At 42.3% G+C, this 20,971-nt stretch overlaps 1 protein-coding gene across 3 annotated transcripts in view; it reads right to left on the bottom strand.

Annotated features, from left to right (window-relative positions):
- ip6k1 (inositol hexakisphosphate kinase 1) overlaps positions 1-17,019 on the bottom strand; it is a 94,342-nt gene extending 77,323 nt beyond the window's left edge. Inside the window, exons 1-2 of one of the 3 annotated variants that reach the window (XM_078209324.1) lie at positions 16,947-17,019; positions 7,488-7,576 (exon numbers count right to left, since the gene is read on the bottom strand). The gene's annotated coding sequence lies outside the window, so the exon portion shown is untranslated. The remainder of the gene's footprint in view (positions 1-7,487; positions 7,577-16,946) is intronic. The other 2 variants (XM_078209326.1, XM_078209325.1) reach the window with 2 other exon arrangements.
- Between the last annotated feature and the right edge of the window lie 3,952 nt (positions 17,020-20,971).

The following is a 20,971-nucleotide window of genomic DNA, read 5'->3' as shown; positions in this document are numbered from 1 at the left end:
ATCTTCTTGAAATCAGACGTTTGGCCTCAACTATTTTTTGTCAATGGAGTCTGGTTCTGTCCTCATCCTGTGTCCACATTCACCTACTTTCCAACAATCTGAAACAGGAACCCTGATGCCAAAGTCAATTTTACACCATCAGAACACAATATCAATCTGCAACATTATATCCAGCATTACAAGTGCTCAGTGGCTGAGGTTGAACATTCCTCGGTTTCATTTGAGGTGATCCTGTATTAATTGCACAGTGATTAAAATATCTTCTAAAGATTTCTATATTTCTGTTACAAAATCTGATGTGGGTACTGTTTTGAACGGCACTAATTATTATAGGTACAAAAAGACAACATAAGTTCAGAAACAGTTTTGTGATTGGGATTTCAGCAAAGCTTTGGTGGGATCTGAGTTTTGTAATATGTGCACTTGAACCATGATAACATGGAGCAGTACAATGAGGGATTTTCTCTTTCCAAACTTTAGTTGCTGCAGAGCTTACTTTGAACTGTGCTTGTGGAAAGAGGCGTATCACTGATACTGGAAACAGTTTGAGGGCGCCAATCAGAAAAGTTCAAATGCAGTTTTTCCCATGTATAATTTTATAATTAATTGTACTGTAAACTTATTCCAAGTTTCACGAAAGTGATATTTGTTAGGATTCCTGTAAACACCAATTTCTGCCTCAAAAAGACAATTTGCAATGCTCTAACCCATTAATTGCTGGAAATGTGAAGGTGCAAGGAACACACATTACTGTCTGCAATTTGCTTATGTATCAAGATTTAAGGGTCTTCAATGCAATGCAGGTTTATTTCTTTTAAAATCTAGAAATTACTCAGGCCAGAAGGGCAAGAATTGTCACAATGAGGCCAGGACATCGGGAAACATGAAAATCTGAATCAAGTTGCGAAGGACCTTGCCTCACACTGGATATTTTTATAAAATACATCTGACTAGCCTCACAGAAGAGCAGCTCTGCCCAGGTTGAACATCTGGTACCATCCACACTGCTGTCGGAAGTACTGTGCCATTGCCTTCAAGACTGATTCACCTCTGCGTGCCCATCTCATCATGTGAAGTCAATACCACCGGAAAGTGAATTCTAAACACAGGCTTTCAGCCTACTGACCTCCGTGAAGAAATACTTCATCGGATTCTGGACTCGAATACATGCAAAACAATATTTCTTTTGTCTGTGGTCTCAGTACTATAAATCTTTATTTTCTCTATCCATCTCTTTACTGTCTGAAGGCGAGAGGGACATCGTGAATCCTTTTTTCATATTTTGAATGTGTGCAAATAAGCTGGGTTCATTCTATCCCGCATTTTCTGTAGGGTTATTATAGAAAACTGGATAACACCAAAACTGAGGGGTTGGGAAATATGCCACCGCTTATAAAGAGGGAAACAATTCAATAACACTTTTCTGTTTACAGGTGGGAGGAAAGTTAGTGTTATCTAAATGAAGTACCCTTCACGTTGGTAACAAAGTATATAAATCATTTTTGATTTCATTTGCACAGTTCTACTCTGCCCGTCATTGTTGCCTTGTCACTTGCTCCACTTTATCATAAACCATCTTCTGTAATTTGGTATCTGAAAGCAGGGCAATGCAATGTGTCTCTACTGTACTATTCTGAATTATGAATCATCAATGTGTCAAATATCAGATCAGAGGTATTAAATTCCCCACACTTGACAGTTACACGATATGCATCAATGATGTAAACTTGATCATACTTGTTAAATGTTCACGTTGACTGTCTGCTAACAATTCAACATTCAAACAATCACCTCACAATGGACAAGAAGCCCACCACCCACTATCAGTATATACTCGGCTTTTGTTTCTATAATCAGAAGCTGAGCACTCCTCAACTTGCCACTCTGCAGGTCCAAGGAAAACACTTTAAATTCCAGCACCTTTTCTAAGCATGCATGTTTAAAAAACCCACACTGTCAGATGCTGAACCAGCAACATGAGTTAAATAAGTTTAAATTGTGGATAGACAACATTTTTGCACCACATTCATGAGAATTATGAAAAGTATCCTACTGTTCAACTACAGAAGCAAAATACAGCAGATGCTGGAAATCTAAAATAAAAATAGAAAACACAGAGAAACAGTCAGCAGGACTGGCAACATCCGTGGAGAGAGAAACAGTTTACGTTTCAGCTCAATGATCTTTCATTAGGCCTATCATCAATTACAGATTGCATCTTTTCACACTAGTATTGTGCCTGGAAAGAGCACTGAGTTGTGCAACATTAGGTTAAAGTACTGGGAGTTACAGGGAATAGCAGCAATGTAATCAGTGAACAGCACACAAAATATGGATCAGGGCGAGCTGAAAGACAAATACTTCAAGATTGGGTGATTTTAACCAGCATTCAAACTGGACAAAGACAGCAGCTCAAGGTAGGGAATAGACTTACTGAAATGGAATTGAGATAATTTCCTAGAACAGCCAGTCTTAAGCCCAAAGAAGCAACAATATTTAATTTTAAACAGTCGTTTGGCAGTACAAAACTTGCATCTTGCTGAACAGAGACATGTTGCACTCATCAGAACAAGTCCAAGAATGCCAAATTTCAAACAATCATAACAGAAGAAAAGAGTGCTGATTGGTTAGCAAACCCACTTTGACTGGCCAAGGTGTAGCCATGGAAAAAGCAATAGTGAACTATAGGCTCCCAAATGGGCAATTCCAAAAGGGGAGGCTTGAACATATTCCTTTCATTTGCAGAGAACAAGTCACCATACATGAATAATATAACTTCCAGCAAGCATAAATGAGTCACGTTATGAGCTCAAGTGATTATCTTAAACTGGTTGTTAGGGTACAACACCAGGTTAAAGTCCAACAGGTTTATTTGGTAGCAAAAGCCACACAAGCTTTCGAGGCTCTGAGCCCCTTCTTCAGGTGAGTGGGAATTCTGTTCACAAACAGAACTTATAAGACACAGACTCAATTTACATGAATAATGGTTGGAATGCGAATACTTACAACTAATCCAGTCTTTAAGAAACAAAACAATGGGAGTGGAGAGAGCATCAAGACAGGCTAAAAAGATGTGTATTGTCTCCAGACAAGACAGCCAGTGAAACTCTGCAGGTCCACGCAACTGTGGGAGTTACAAATAGTGTGACATAAATTCTGATTCTAGGATCGCATGATAAAGACTCAGGAGGAAAAAAGCAGAAATATTTATGTGAAATAGTGTGACATAAACCCAATATCCCGGTTGAGGCCGTCCTTGTGTGTGCGGAACCTGGCTATCAGTTTCTGCTCCGCGACTCTGCGCTGTCGTGTGTCGCGAAGGCCGCCTTGGAGAACGCTTACCCGAATATCAGAGGCCGAATGCCCGTGACCGCTGAAGTGCTCCCCAACAGGAAGAGAACAGTCTTGCCTGGTGATTGTCGAGCGGTGTTCATTCATCCGTTGTCGCAGCGTCTGCATAGTTTCCCCAATGTACCATGCCTCGGGACATCCTTTCTTGCAGCGTATCAGGTAGACAACGTTGGCCGAGTTGCAAGAGTATGTACCGTGTACCTGGTGGATGGTGTTCTCACGTGAGATGATGGCATCTGTGTCGATGATCCGGCACGTCTTGCAGAGGTTGCTGTGGCAGGGTTGTGTGGTGTCTTGGTCACAGTGACCAAGACACCACACAACCCTGCCACAGCAACCTCTGCAAGACGTGCCGGATCATCGACACAGATGCCATCATCTCACGTGAGAACACCATCCACCAGGTACACGGTACATACTCTTGCAACTCGGCCAACGTTGTCTACCTGATACGCTGCAAGAAAGGATGTCCCGAGGCATGGTACATTGGGGAAACTATGCAGACGCTGCGACAACGGATGAATGAACACCGCTCGACAATCACCAGGCAAGACTGTTCTCTTCCTGTTGGGGAGCACTTCAGCGGTCACGGGCATTCGGCCTCTGATATTCGGGTAAGCGTTCTCCAAGGCGGCCTTCGCGACACACGACAGCGCAGAGTCGCGGAGCAGAAACTGATAGCCAGGTTCCGCACACACAAGGACGGCCTCAACCGGGATATTGGGTTTATGTCACACTATTTCACATAAATATTTCTGCTTTTTTCCTCCTGAGTCTTTATCATGCGATCCTAGAATCAGAATTTATGTCACACTATTTGTAACTCCCACAGTTGCGTGGACCTGCAGAGTTTCACTGGCTGTCTTGTCTGGAGACAATACACATCTTTTTAGCCTGTCTTGATGCTCTCTCCACTCCCATTGTTTTGTTTCTTAAAGACTGGATTAGTTGTAAGTATTCGCATTCCAACCATTATTCATGTAAATTGAGTCTGTGTCTTATAAGTTCTGTTTGTGAACAGAATTCCCACTCACCTGAAGAAGGGGCTCAGAGCCTCGAAAGCTTGTGTGGCTTTTGCTACCAAATAAACCTGTTGGACTTTAACCTGGTGTTGTTAAACTTCTTACTGTGTTTACCCCAGTCCAACGCCGGCATCTCCACATCATGTTAGGGTACACTCAGGATTGTTCAATCACACCTGCAAATGATCTCAAATTACCCTGGAAAAGCAAAATATCTGAAAAATGTGAACAGAGTAAGCCAGTGTTTCACATTGCTACTATGCAGTAGCTATGCGAGTGATATTTTCTACAACAGGATGATGTCATCAGTCCAAAAAGATTTTTGCCTATCATACAATTGAGCAATGTAGTCTACGAATGAAGGCTGCAAGTAACAGTGACTGGCTGATTGAATCAAACAGCGTGTTCCCTTTGTTGTTTGCAATAGGCAGAGTACAGACCATATTCAACCAACCCATGCTTGCAAAACCCAAAACACATCTACTGTTAGATTGATTCCATGATTGGACAGCACTTGAACAAGCCTGAGTGCATGAATAGCTACACTAACAACCAATTTGAGAAATTACATATATTCATACACAAGCACTTGTTCTCAGTTTTAAAAAAAGAACAAGTTGAAGCCTTGTGCCTTTTTTGAATTCAATCTGGTGTTGTTAGACTCCTTACTGTGTATTATATTTTTTGAATTACCAGGGAGCTTGGGGAGCCTAAAGCTCCCTGTTGCTCTCTCCATAGCAACTCCTTGTCCAATCAGAGTTGGCTTGCCAACCAATCATCACCCTTTTCTTCTGTTGCATAAATTGGTTTGATCACTTGAAATTTGGCATTCTTGTCTTTGTCCCAATGAGTGGAAGACAAAAAGCTTCACATGTTTCTCATTCAGCAAAACTCAATTTTAACACGAGGCAGAATCAGTCAACGGTTTGATAGATTCATTGAATAAGAAACAGAAGAAGGTCATTCAGTCTATTGCGCGTTCGCATTATAAGGAAACAATGACATGACAAACCACACAATCAGACGTGAAGAGGAGATGGCAGGCATTTACAGACCAAAGCTTTGGAGTAATTCAACACTAACCGATGAAGAAAGGATTGACTGGATATAAGGAGTAATTGTTCGTTGGTAAATTTGCAGATTAAAAAATTAGATTACAAAGCAAGTTATTATTCCTAGAAAAGAAATGCTATATCTCTGGGTAGATGCATGCAACCAGAGTTTTTATGTATAGCGTGAAAGAAAAGGAATCTTATGGAGGGGCGAAGAGTAGCTTTTTTAATTCATTCATGGATTGTGGGCATCGCTGGTTAGGCCAGCATTTATTGCCCAACGTTAATTACCCTCGAGAAGGTGGTGGTGAGCTGCCTTCTTGAACCTCTGCAATCCATGAGGTGGAGGGACACCCACGGTGCTGCTGGGGAGGGAATTCCAGGATTTTGACCCAGTGACAGTGAAGGAATGGAGATATATTTCTAAGTCAGAATGGTGAGTGGCTTGGAGAGGAGCTTCCAGGTGGTGGTGTTCTCATGCATCTCCTGCCTGTCCTGTCCTTCTGGTGGTAGTAGTGATTGTGTGTTTGCAAAGTACTAAAGAGCCTGAGTGAATTCCTGCAGTGCATCTTGTAGATGCTATACAATGCTACTGTACTGTGGAGGGAGTGAATGTCTGTGGAAAGGATTGTCAATCAAGCAGGCGGCTTTGTCCTGCATGGCCTCAAGCTTCTTGTAGTCGGAACTGCACTCATCCGGATAAGTGGAGAGTATTCCATCACACCCCTGACTTGTGCCTTGTAGATTGTGAACAGGCTTTGATGAGTCAGGTAGCAAATTACTCACCGCAGGATTCCTTGCCTCTAATCTACTCTTGTAGCCACAGTATTTATAGGACTAATCCTGTTGAGTTTCTGGTTAACGGTAACCACTCCTAGGATGTTGATAGTGGGGGAATTCAGTGATGACGATGCCACTGAATGTCAAGGCGATGGTTAGATTCTCTCTTGTTAGACAGAATGCCTGGTATTTATGTGGTACATATATTACTTGTCAACCCAAACCTAGATATTGCCCAGGTCTTGTTGGATTTAGACAGTTTCTGAGGAATCGCAAATGGTGCTGAACATTGTAGAATCATCAGCGAACATCCCCACTTCTGACCTTATGATGGAATGAAGGTCAATGATGAAGCAGATGAAGATGGTTGTGCCTAGGACATTAACCTAAGGAACTGCTGCAGTGATGTCCTGGAGCTGAGATGATTGACCTCCAATCACCACAACCATCTTCCTCTGTGCCAGGTATGACTAACTACTGGAGAGTTCTCCCCCCAGTTCCCATTGACCCCAGTTTTACTTGGGCGTCTTAATGCCATACTCAGTCAAATGCAGCCACTGGACTGGAGGTGTCATCTTTCAAATAAGATGTCAATTCAAAACCCCTTTGCTCACTCAGGTAGATATAAAAGATTGCATGGCCACCATTTGAAGAGTGGGAAGTTCTCCTGACCAACATTGCATTTCCACATACTACATGACAAAAATTTATTTCATTAATTGTTAAGCGCTTTGGAACATCCTAAGATTATAAAATTTGTTCTCATAATCTCATTATTTCTTCCGTCAGTCATTTCTTTCAAAAGGACTGAGTCTGATGGCCTGCAGCTGCAGTACTGGATGTAAAATAATCTACCTTAATTTGTACATACAGAACAGCTAACAGCAAAGAAAATACCACAATTTTCCAGCACATTTTTAAACAATTTAAATGGAAAAACAAAACTGCATTAAGATGTGGAAAATTACCTGTGATAAATTATGCAATCGAGGAAATCAGAAAACCGTCTATATTTCAAACGTTGTTACCCTGAACATACTATATTTATACTAACACTGTCTACTTTTAGCAAAAAGATCTGCTGCTGAATATACTGAAAACAATTCAGCAGGGCAGCTGATCACAGTGCTGCTAACAATTTCTACTGAAGTTCTTTGAGCCCAAGAAAACTATAATGACATGCCCTACATGCTTCGAGAGTCACTGAAAGTTTGATCAGTGTAATAGTTACAAATAGTTTGCTTTCTCACAGGATTACTACAGCCACATTCAGTCGACTTACCTACTCACTCAGACCAAGAAACTGCTGGCAGATTGGGGCCCTCAAATCAGCCAGCTGAAGTCTGCTTCCTACACATTTCTCTCCAGCATCTGTGAAACCAGAACAGTGCATACGATGCCAGCATGAACTCCTTTCGCACAATAATGACATGCATGTCAGTCATTAGCAAAGCACCCACCCTCTCAGCTGATTACACACATCCAACACTCGAAAACAAACGAGTAATTAGATCAGAGAAAGGCAGACTATCGAATCAGCAGTGTGCTTTGAAAGAGCACAAAGGTGACCCAGCTAAGAGGCTTTATTGCTATAACAAACCAGTTGCTGGGGATTAAGTGCTTTGGTGCAAAAGCTCTTCACACTTTAAATCTTTTCCACAGCTGCTGAATTTCCCCTTCCAACCATCACCTCACCTTTTCTCATGAAACTTCAGTTGCTGGTTAGTGAATTATGGCTTAAAGTGTCCTCCGACCCACAAAATTGATTTGATATGATTTATTGTCACATTTATTAACATAGTGAAAAGTATTGTTCCTTGCATGCTATATAGACAAAGCATACCGTTCATACAGGAGGAAACAAGACAGTGCAGAATGTAGTGTTACAGTCATAGCTAGGGTGTAGAGAAAAATCAACTTAATGCGAGGTAGGTCCATTCAAAAGTCTGACAGCAGCAGGAAGAAGCTGTTCTTGAGTCGGCTGGTACGTGACCTCAGACTTTTGTGTCTTTTTCCCGACGGTAGAAGGTGGAAGAGAGAATGTCTGGGGTCCGTGGGATCCTTAATTATGCTTGCTGCTTTGCCAAGAAAGTGGGAAGTGTAGACAGAGTCAGTGGATGGGAGGCGAGGAAGGAGATATCAGGGGTACTGGTAGTAATTTTCCAATCCTCTTTGGCCACAGGTGAACACAGTAAGAAGTTTAACAACACCAGGTTAAAGTCCAACAGGTTTATTTGGTAGCAAAAGCCACACAAGCTTTCGGAGCTCTAAGCCCCTTCTTCAGGTGAGTGGGAATTCTGTTCACAAACAGAGCTTATAAAGACACAGACTCAATTTACATGAATAATGGTTGGAATGCGAATACTTACAACTAATCCAGTCTTTAAGAAACAAAACAATGTGAGTGGAGAGAGCATCAAGACAGGCTAAAAAGATGTGTATTGTCTCCAGACAAGACAGCCAGTGAAACTCTGCAGGTCCAGGGAGTTACAAATAGTGTGACATGAACCCAATATCCCAGTTGAGGCCGTCCTCGTGTGTGCGGAACTTGGCTATCAGTTTCTGCTCAGCGACTCTGCGCTGTCGTGTGTACTGCCAGTGGACTGGAGGACTGCTAACACTTCCATTATTAAGAAAGGGAGGAAAGGATAGACTCAAATTATTGGCCAGTCAGTCAGTCTAACATCAGTAGTGGGGAAGTTTTTTGAAAGGTTTGAGGGACAGAATATATCTGCACTTGATTTGATTTGGCACATGCATTGGGATACTGTGAATAGTATTGTTTCTTGCGCGCTGTACAGGCAAAACATACCGCTCATGAAGTACACAGGGGAAAAGGATAGAGTGCAGAATATAATGTTGTAGCTACAGGTAGGATGAAGAGAAAGATCAGCTTAATATAGGATAGGACCGTTTAAATGTCTGATGACAGCAGGGAAGAAGCTGTTCTTGAGTCTGTTGGTACATGGTCTCAGACTTTTGTATCTTTTTCCCAACTTAAGAAGGTGGAAGAGAACATATTCGGGGGCGTGGGGTCCTTGATTATGCTGACTGCTTTCCCCAAGGCAGCGAGAAGTGTAGACACAGTCAATGGGTGGGAGGCTGGTTTGCATGATGGACTGGGCTACATTCACAACCCTTTGTAGTTTCTTGTAGTCAGGAGCTATACCAAGCTTTGATACTTAGAATCTTAGAATCCCGACAGCACAGAAAGAGGCCATTCGGCCCATCGAGTCTGCACCGACCACAATCCCACCCAGGCCCTATCCCCATATCCCTACATATTTACCCACTAATCCCTCTAACCTACGCATCCCAGGACACTAAGGGCAATTTTAGCATGGCCAATCAACCTAACCCGCACATCTGGATAGGATGCTTTCTGTCGTGCATCTGTAAAAATTGGTGAGTTGTAATGGGCACGCTGAATTTCCTTAGCCTTCTGAGAAAGTAGAAGCATTGATAAACTTTCTTAAATGTAGCGTCAGTATGGATAGTCCAGGACAGATTGTTGGTGATCTGAACATCTAGGAACTTGGAAGTTCTCAACCATCTCCACTTCTTCACCATTGATGTAGACAGGCACATGTCCTCCACTATGTTTCCTGATGACTAGCTTTTCGTTTTAGTGAATTGAGGGAGAGATTATTGCTTCGCACTATTTCACTAGATTCTCTGTCTTGTTCCTGCACTCTGCCTCATCATTGTTTAAGATCCGACCCACTACGGTGGTGTCATCAGCAAACTTGGAAATAGAGTTGAAGCAGAATTTGGCCACACAGTTGTAAGTGTATCAAGACTTTGGTAAGGGCTGAGGACACAGCCTTGTGGGCACCAATATTGAGGATAATCATGGAGGAGGTGTCATTACATATCCTTACCGATTACAGTCTATGTGTTAGGAAGTTGAGGATCCAGTCGCAGAGGGAGGAGCAGAGCCCTAGGCCACAAAGTTTGGAGATGAGTTTTGTTGGAATTATGGTGTTGAAGGCTGAGCTGGATAGACATGGATTGATCAGGGAGAGTCAGCATGGATTTGTTAAGGGAAGGTTGTGTTTGACAAATTTGATTGAGAATCTTGAGGAGATAACCACGAGTGTTGATGAGGGTAATGTCACAGATCAGGCATGATCTTATTGAATGGCAGAGTATGCTTGAGGAGCTGAATGGCCGACCCCTGCTCCTATGTTCCTATTTGATATGATCTATACAGACTTTAGCAAAACTGCTAATAGGATGCCTCATGGCAGACCGGCCAAGAAAGTAGGGGCCCATGGAATCTAAGGCAAAGTGACATATTGGATCCAAAATTGGCTGAGAGGCAGGAAAGAGAGGATGATGGTAGGAGGATGTTACCCGTTTCCAGTTGGGTTCCGCAGGACTCGGTGCTGGCGCCCTTGCGATTTGTGCTGTAAATTAATGATTTCAACTTAAATATAGGGGGTATGATCGAGAAGTTTGCAGATGACTCGAAAATTGGTAGGATGGCAAATAGTGAGGAGAACACCTGCAGGTGTTCAATAGACTGGTCAGGTAGGCAGAGCAGTGATAAATTGAATTCAACCCGGAAAAGAGAGAGGTAATGCACTTGGGGAGGGCTAACAAGACAACTGCACTATGAATGGTGGGACCTGGTAAGTACTGAAGATCAGAGGGACCTTGAAGTGCATATCCACAAAGCCCTGAAGATGGCCCGGTAGGTAGGTAAGGTGGTTAAAAAGGCATATTGGATACTTACCTTTATTAGCCGAGGCATAGAATACAAGAGCACTGAGGTCATGTTGGAACGGTATAAAATGTTGGTTAGGTTGCAACTGGAGTACTGCATGTAGTTCTGGTCATCACATTGTAGGATGTGATTGCACTTGAGAGGGTGCAGAGGAAATTTATCACAATGCTGCCTGTGCTGCAGTATCTGAGCTATGAGGAAAGATTGGGAAGGCTGGGGGTATTTTCCTCGAAGTAGCAAAGGTTGAGAAGGGAACTGTTAGAGATGTATAAGATTATGAAGGGCATCAATGGATTGCAGAGGAAGACACTTTTTCCGTTAGTAGAGGGGTCAATAATCAGGGGCCTAGATTTAAGGTGATTGGTAGAAGGACTTGAGGGGAAACTTTTTTTACCTGGAGGGTGGTGGGAGTCTGGAACTTACTGCCTGAAATGGGGGTTGAGTCAAAAACTCTCGTAACATTTAAGAAGTATTTACATATTCACTTGTGCTGCCACAACCTCAGGGCAACAGACCAAGTGCTGGAAGATGGGATTAGTGTAGTCAGATCATTGTTGATCGGCATCAACATGATGGGCCAAGTGGCCTCCTTCTGTGGTGTAAACATCTTTGAATCAAAAATTACTGTATTGTGGTTTTCACCCAGAACTAGGTACAGTGCTCAGAACCATACGCAGTAAGAGCTAGACAATATTCAGGCTAGGGCTGATAAATGGCAAGGAACATTGGCACCACACAAGTGCCAGGAAATTACCATCTCCACTTAGTGTTCATTGACACTGCATTAATTGAATTCTCCCACCATCAACATCCTAAGAGGTTAACACTGATCAGAAACTCAACTGGACCAGTCATATACACACTCTGGCTACAAGAACAAGTCAGAAACTGGGAACTATCCCTCTCCGCTTGAATATTCTCCACTTGTCTGGATAAGTGCAGCTTCAGTAACACACAAGAAGTGTGACACATCCAGGACTTGGCAGCCTGTTTGACAGGAATCTATCTACCACCTTAAACATTCATTATCTTCACCACCAATATACATTTGCAGCAGTGTGTAGCAATCATCTACAAGACACACTTCAGCAACTCACCAAGGCTCGAATGTGTGAATTAGGAGCAGGCGTAAGTAGGTCACTTGGCCCCACTTTGCCATTCAAGAAAATCATGGCTGATCTAATTTCAACCTTAACTTCACATTCCTGCTCATCCCTGATAACCTTTCACCCCCTTGTTTATCAAAAATCTGTCTACCTTAAAAATGCCTTTAAAATATTCCAAGCCACTGCCTCAACCACTTTTTGAGAAGGGAAATTCCAAAGTCTCAACCTTCTGAGGGAAAAGATTTTCCTCATCTCTGAAATGGGCAACCCCTTAAATTTAAAACTAGTTCTAGATTCTCCCAGAGGAAACAATCCTTTCCAGTCACCCGTTGACAGTACTTTCCAAACCTACGATCTCTACCACCAAGAAGGACAAGCACAGCAAATGCATGGGAACACCACTACCTACAATTTCTCCCACTGAGTCATACACCATCCTGACTTGGAAATATATCGCCATTCCTTCACTGTTGCTGGGTCAAAATCCTGGAACTCCCTCCCTTGCAGCACTGTGAGTGTATCTACACCACACAGAACTGCAGCTCACCACCAGCTACCTTCTCATGGGCAATTATGGATGGATAACAAATGCTGGCCAAGCCAATGATGCCCACATTCTGTAAAAGAATATTTTAAAATCCCAGTGTGGAAAACTGTGAATCGCTTTGAGTATACCTGGTCATTTCTGGCACCAGAAAGCTCTAAGATTGTCATTAAAGACCCAACTGGATCACTCATGCCCTTGAAAGAAACTCGAGACCCCTAACAGAGGTTGATGTGATGCTTAATGGTTGATTTTTTTTAATGCCAAAAGGGCAACGATGGATGGGTAATAATTGCAGCCTTTCCAGAGCCAACAAACATACAGAATGCCCTTCACCAAAGTATTAATGGAAGAAACCTAGGAACAGGCAAATTGGCTGGCTCATAACATCACAATGCTGCAAGAGTCAGGGTTAAGCCTAATTAAAGCTTGTTAAAAAAGAACTCAATATATTCATTATTCATCTGATGAGTCACTGAGCAAAAGCATCTCACCAATTCCTTAACAAGAATCTAAAGCACGCTTCAGGGTCAGGTTACAAAATCTCAATTTTACAAATCTGTTAACCTTCCGAGGTCTGCACCTGGATATGGGGAACACACAAGTATATTTCCAGGAACCACCACCACCCCCCCCCCCCCCCCCCTCTCTACTCTTTCCCAAGAGCCATCCTAACAGCAATGTAACATCAGGTAGGGACACTTGAGACAGGTAGATTGAAAGGTAGGAGCCAGGTTAGAACAAACTGTCCAGATAGAAAAATGTCCTTTGTTATAGAACCATAGAAGTCCTACAGGAACATTTAAGCGGTTATTGGATAGGCACATGGAGCACACCAGGATGGTAGGGAGTGGGATAGCTTGATCTTGGTTTCAGATGAAGGTCGGCACAACATCGTGGGCCGAAGGGCCTGTTCTGTGCTGTACTGTTCTATGTTCTACAGTGCAGAAGGAATCAATTTGGCCCATCGAGCTTCCAGAAGAGAATCTTACCCAGCTGTACTCAAACCACCTTCTCTTTCTGGCAGTGAAAGACTGTGTGCCCAAGGAGAGATCTCCTTTGAACGTTTTTATATTTTAGACATAAATATACTTATTCCTAATCAAAGATCCTCTTGCGACAATACTGTGCCTTTAAGAAATGTATTTATATCATGTGTCTTGTGAGGGATATGTTTAAAATTCAGCACTGTTTACATGGTGCCAATTTCTCTGCACCAAGCAGCTTACATGCTGAGAATGCAGGCTAATAATTGATCTTAGCTAATGGGGTGTTTGTTTTAATTTGAGTAAATGCTTTTTTGTTTATTTTGGTTTTTCCCCCGAGGTTTCAGAGTATGGTTTTGATTAGGTTGATTGACACAGTAACGTGCTTAAGGGGAGGAGCTAAGCTTACAGGGAAAAGCAGGCAGTTTCTATCTGGTTTTGAAAAAAGCAAGAGGTGGCCCTGCCTCTCTCTGGAGGCCGCTGTTTTGTGTGTTAAGAAGACAGGTGTCCCTGTGTCTTTTCTCTCTCTCTGTCCACAGAGGCATGCAAAGGCTTTATGACTGTTAACTAAAAACACGTAACTGGTTTCAAAGATGAATTTAAGTCTGTAAGAGAAATATTGCTTAAATCGGAACTAATTGAGATAGATCAGCAGTTAAAAGTTGTATCTTGTCCTGTTTAAATATTTCAATTGTTAAATATTAAGCTAATTCATTTGCTATAGTTTCTAAAAGTTTATTTTGATAAAAGCTTCCTAGTGTGTCAATAGAATCACACCTGGAGTGAAAAAACCCTATCCTCATACTAATGCCAAAATAGAAAAAACTGTTGGGGTCTAGTTGGGCTTCATAACATACTTTTGGGTTTTTGCTCTGGTACCCTAACACTCTGCAATCAAAACTAATCTTTTGGAATCTGAAATCTCTGTAGATTGTTAAACAAGGGAAATCACAAGCAATCACACAGCAGCCATTTGCAAGCATGAATTTGAACACTTTGAAAACAAAGACCAAGTAGAGGAAGATAACCTAGAAAATTGACAGACTCCAACCAGCCCCATCCTTCTGTGACTGTGGAATCCAGTAATCTGTGACTCCCACAATGCTGGTTACCCAGAGGATCTGAGAAACCAAATCTTCAAAACAATAAAGACCAATTGTGGATGTCACACACATCAAAGTGTGGTTAGCACTGCTGCATGACACGGCAGGACCCGGGTTCAATTTTGGCCTTGGTCACTTACTGTGTGGAGTTTGCACATTCACCCTGTGTCTATGTGGGTTTCCTCCAGGAGCTCCGGTTTACTCCCACACTCCAAAGATGTGCAGGTTAGAGTGACTGGCCATGGTAAATTGACCCTTAGTGTCAGGGGGATTAGCAGGGTAAATACTTGGGGTTACAGGAATAGCAGCTGGGTGGGGTGTTAGAATGTAACCAGTGACAAATTTGTGTTGGATATAATATGACCAATGGGAACAAGGTGTAAGGATCAGCTGACTCAGTAAAACATGGAACCAATCACAGAATGATGTAATAGTCAGCTGACCAACTGATTCACTATAAATAAGGATCTATGTAGAATTGTGGGAAGCTTGGAGTGGCCTAGGGCGAGGCTCCAAGTTTGGAGTAATGATGTTTCTTTATTAAACCCTTTCTCTGATTTATAAGTTGGAGTAAGTTTTGTAGTTGTTTCATTTGCTGCATTTTGAAGATTTCCTTCTGAGGAAACATGGGACAGTTGTTGGTGCAGGCTTGATGGGCCAAATAGAATCCCTACAGTGCAGAAGGAGGCTATGAAAGTCAGTAAAACACAATTCATAACTCTCATTGCTCCCTGCTAATAATTCTAAATTCTTAAGTTGAAAGTTCCTTGTCACTGATTTCCCAGCCAGAGTCATTATTCAAATAAATCAAAACCTGTTATAGATGCATTACACTGAAGTTGAAGAATTATATTGGATTCTTCCCTCCACAGATGCTGTCAGACATGCTGAGTTTTTCCAGCATTTCCTGTTTTTACACTGAAGATTAAACTGATCCCAGCCATCCTGACAAAGAACTGGTCAAACTTGCGCAGTGGGGTGAAGCAACTTTTAAAGTCAGTTAAAAATGACAACTAGCATTTAAACTGCATCACCAACACAGCAAAACATCTCAAAGCTGCTCAAGGAGTGTAAACATAAACAGAACTGGCAAGCTAAAGGAGACAATAGCACAGGTGACTAAAAAGCTTGGTATTAGGTGTAGACTTTAAGCAATGCCTTAAAGGAGAAAGGTTTAGGGAATAGTAAAAATGGGGACAGAGATGGCTAAAGGTACGACTGCTCGCTGATGGTGAACTAAAGGAATGGAGGGTGCACAAGAGACGGAAGACTTGGGTAACGCTGAAATGGAAACAAGAAAATGCTGAAAATACTCAGCAGGTCAGGCAGCTTCAGTGAAAAGAAACAAAGTTAACATTTCGGGTCAATGAATGCAGAATTCTTTGAGGTTTATAGGGGTGGAACCAATTACAGCGATAGGAATGGACAAGCCATGCTCAAAGGGTAAGAATTTAAATATTGGGAGCCAACGTAAGTCAGCGAGCAGAGAGGTGATAGATAAACATAACTTGGTGCAAGATAAAGGCAGAGTGCTGTGTTAGAGGTGGAAGTGGACAGTCATTGTGACACAGATGATGAGGTCAGAAGCTCAGCTCAAGGTCAAATAGCATGACCAAACTCAGACAACTGCCAGAAACTTGGTGTCTGGGGAATAGCATTTGTGACGGAGACCAAAGTCAGGATTTTCTTTATCTCCAAATAGGAGGAAGTATCAACTTTTCCTGGACTGAATGTCAGAGAAGCAGTGTGACAACATAGAGGCAGTGGAGAGGAGAGGAGAGAGGTGGTGGTGAGGTAGAACTGGATGTCGTCAGAGAACATCATATCACACATTTCCAGATGATGTTCCCATGGGTGGATGAGAAATAGGAAGAAAGTCAATGATGGATCATTGAGGGCACTCCACAGTTAATGATATAGCAGTGGATAGAGAAGCCATTATAGATAGTGCAAACCAGGAGAAGGGAGTGCTACCCAACTAGTTAATGGAAGAAAGTCTTTGAAGGAGGATGGTACAATCAATTAAGCACATCACATTGTTATGGTGCAATCACCGAAGTGACCTGATAATCGTTTGACACACTTGGCATCATACTTCCATTCGATTGTTTTTGACAGTGTTTACTTGTAAGGAAAGAAATTAACTCTCCAACTTTTTTCCAATCAACAACAGGAGCAGACACTGCGGACAGTCAAAATCAGGCAGCCTCAGGGGAGAGGTCAGAGGAACGGTTGTTTCAGCTGTGAGTTCTTTGACACGGACACTGACTGACCTGCCTTGTGTTTCCTGGCTTTCTTTCAGATTTCCAGCAATTTCCATAACCTCCAGGACGGTGGGCCAGATGCTGGAAAATAGGATTAGTGGAGTCAGACCTTTATTGAACAATGTGGACACAATGGGCCGAAAAGGCCTCCTTCTGCCTAAAACCTAATCTAGGTCTTTTTTTTTTTAGTTGTTCAGACATCTTTCATGCACCATGAAGCTGCTTCATGGGGTTTTCTAGCAATCCATACAGCTTAAGGCCATTTTTAAAAAAGGTTTATTTATTAGCATCACAAGTAAGCTTACATTAACACTGCAATGAAGCCACTGAAAATCCCTTAGTCACCACACTCTGTTTGAATACGCTGAGGGAGAATTTAGCATGACCAATGCACCTAATCAATAGTCTTTCAGACTGTGGGAGGAAACTGCGGAACCCGGAAGAAACCCACGCAGACATGGGGAGAATGTGCAGATTCCGCACAGACAGTGACCCAAACCTGGAATCGAAACCGGATCCCTGGTGCTGTGAGACAGCAGTGCTAACCACTGTGCCACCATGCCGCCCCAACTTCATGGAATCATGAACAAGATTTTTAAAAAGTTTATTTTAATACCTCCCCGACTTCAGTTGGCAAAATGCTGCAGTAGGGAATTGGGCCACAGAGACACTAGCAATAGTAATGAACTGGGAAGAGAAAAGGAGCAAACAGAAAGTTAGCTAATCTTCTTTCCACACATTGACACCTGTTGAAAGCAGACACTGGGACAAGGACAGAATTGCATTTGGCCGTGACAGTCTTCCCATAATCAAATAGCTTTTACATAAAAGTTCACTGCTCCGGGGCAATGTTTTCAGCCTGACTGATTGGTCTATGCTGACATTTACAATCTACACTAGTCTGTTCATTCCCTACTTACCCCAACCTTATCGGCATATCCTTTGGTTTCTTTTATCCTCATGTGCACGCCTTATAAAAAAGCTAGTGGACCGAGGCACTGGAGAGCAATGTGAATCAATGGACGTTAGTTTGTAGGAGTCTCCGCCTTTAGGAAAGTCCACAGGGAAGGAGAAAAAAATCCTCCAATTCTCAAGGGGGGGGGGGTGAAACAGATGGCTGCAGATGAGATTTATCACAAACACATGACTGGAAAGGCTATGAGGGTGTGCTGAATAATGTGACATGCTGTATAAACTATATCTTGTACAACCACTGATTGATGAGAGTGTTGAAAGGTAGGTCCAATTGCAAATAAACTGTGAGAAACTCTATTGGATGGCCCACAAGCATCACAGGAATATTCCATTACAACTCCCTTGTGGAACAATTGAGGACAAGTCGATAATGTGATCACATTCATCAGAGAATCGCATGAATGAAGAAACAATATTTACATTAAAATGGCAGAAATGTTGTGGCTCCTTATTCAATCAGATTAGCTTCTGCACTGCCTGAGGCTCAATTGGGATGTCTCAAGCTACACTGGGGCAGTGAGCCTTGCAATGTGGCCTGGGTGTTGCTCATAGCCCAACTCTACTTTACATGTGCCCCTGGGCCAGCTTCTAGTCAGTTTGGGAATTGGCCCAGTCAGGGTTGAGTGTGGGCATTGCTTATACTGCCAGCAATTTCCCTTGAACTGAGTGGCTTGCTAGGTCATTACAGAAGACAGTTAAAAGTCAACCATATTGCTGTGGGTCTCGAGTCAAAGCCAGACCGGGCGAAGGATGGTTTCCTTCCCTAAATGACATTAGTGCACCAGATGGGTTTTTACGACAATTGATTATAGCTTTATGCTCACCATTGTTGAGACTAGCTTTCAATTCCAGATTTATCAACTGAATTTAAATTCCACCAGCTGCAGAGGTGGGATCTGAACCCATGTCTTCACTGCATTAGCCAGCGCCTCTGAATTACCAGTCCAGTGACATTACCACCAAACCACCATTTCCTCAAGTAAGAAAGCATTTGAAAATGTGACCTGCCACCTGCAGATGCAGAGTAGAAGCCTCTGCCTTTGGCAAATCACCCAATTTAAATCTGAAATTCCAACACCACAGTCACCTAAAATCCTGCAGCTTTTAAACCAAGTGTAATTTTTTGTTATTTAAAAATGTCTTTCCGCCAAACAACAGTATGTGCAACTGCCCACCAGCAAGTGTTGCTGCAAGGATATCTTCAGCACCTATCAACGAACTGAAAAAAACTGGCAGCAATTGAGAATACAAAGCAATAGGAGGAAAAAAAACAAAGTTCCTCAAAAAACCAGTAAGCTGACAAGAAAAACCGCCACAGTAAACTCCAGAAAAAGTAAATTGAAAGTGAACCTGGGAGTCGGAGAAAGAGGAAGAGAAAAGTTAACTACAGAGAAACTATTAGCTGATCCTTGAGAACAGTTATTAAAAGAGAAGGGTTTTATTTAAATAGGGAAATGTTTCCAGTCAATATTCCAACGCTGGATGCAGTAACCCAATTTGTTTTACTGTAAATATGGTTTCCTTCACAGGAGCTGAATATTTCACTTGCCAACTCATGTCTGTACTGCTTAACCTGGTACCATTTTAGTTACATTGCAACTTTCACATCAATGTGATGCAATTTTGACACTAATGCAAAAACTGATGGTACTTTGCACCTTGATGAGTCGTTTGGCATTTCCTGAGAGAGGCAAGGTTAAAACAAGGTTCTGCCTTCACACTCGGAATATAAAGCTAATCTCAGTAACAGTAACCATGAAACTATCATTGTTGTAAAAACCTACCTGCTTCACTACTGTCCTGTCGGGAAGGAAATCTGCTGCCCTTGCCTGGTCTGGCCTACATGTGACCACAGACCCACAGTAACACGATTGACTCTTTAATGCTATCTGAAATAGCAACTATGCTCAAGGGAATTTAGAGATGGGCAACAAATCCCTAATCCCTCAGGATGGCCTTGTCAGTGACACCTGCATCCCATCACAGAATTAAACCATCGCAAACAAACAATTTCTCTAACTTCCATTATTAACATATCATTGAGAGCAAACAGCTGACCTGTCACTTCCTCAGCCTTACAAGTTGAAGCAATGATCTCGGCTACAGATATTGAAGCACAACCTGGCTTAGCTGCATAACACTGGACAAGATTCCAATCCCTGATTGCTATCCAGTCATCCCTGCTACGAAGTAAGTCTGTGGACATGGGATACTGGCCATGATGCCCCTCCAGTTAAATACACTGCTGACATTGCTAATTCCATGCATCAAGACCAGGAACGGGAGGGGTAAAACAGTAAAGACATAGAACAGTACAGCACAGAACAGGCCCTTCAGCCCACGATGTTGTGCCGAGCTTTATCTGAAACCAAGATCAAGCTATCCCACTCCCTATCATCCTGGTGTGCTCCATGTGCCTATCCAATAACTGCTTAAATGTTCCTAAAGTGTCTGACTCCACTATCACTGCAGGCAGTCCATTCCACACCCCAACCACTCTCTGCATAAAGAACCTACCTCTGATATCCTTCCTATATCTCCCACCATGAACCCTAGAGTCATGCCCCCTTGTAATAGCTCCATCCACCCGAGGACAAGTCAAAAAAAGTATGATTTAAGATTCTGTTACTGAATAAATGCATAAATTCTAAGAGTCCAATGGAAGTTATGCTTTTATTTTCATTTTAGTAAGAAAATATCCAAGCGACAATTTAATTCACAAATTGCTAAAGTGGCCATCTCAAATGACAAAGGCCGGATACACAAAACCAGGGAACAGAAATTTTAAGTAATGCTCAGTGCCTCCTTGATAGAATTTATTCAAAAATTCTTTAAACACATTGCACTTTCTTACCCTTCAATACAAATTCTCCAAATTTAATTCCTTAACTTTTCCACAACTGTATCTCCTCAGTAACCATCACAATAGCAAATGCCCCCCAAAGATGGGAAATGTCCTTATCTACGCCAGTCATTAGTTACAAGGCTATTAGGAATACTCGTGCTACTTTTCACTCAGAGATAATAACCAGTCAACGTCCTTGCATCTGATTCCAATC

The sequence above is a fragment of the Mustelus asterias genome, chromosome 3 (assembly GCF_964213995.1).
Source record: "Mustelus asterias chromosome 3, sMusAst1.hap1.1, whole genome shotgun sequence".
NCBI lineage: Eukaryota > Metazoa > Chordata > Chondrichthyes > Carcharhiniformes > Triakidae > Mustelus > Mustelus asterias.
The sequence above is the reverse complement of the archived record's forward strand: the minus strand, read 5'-3'. Positions and strand labels throughout refer to the sequence as shown.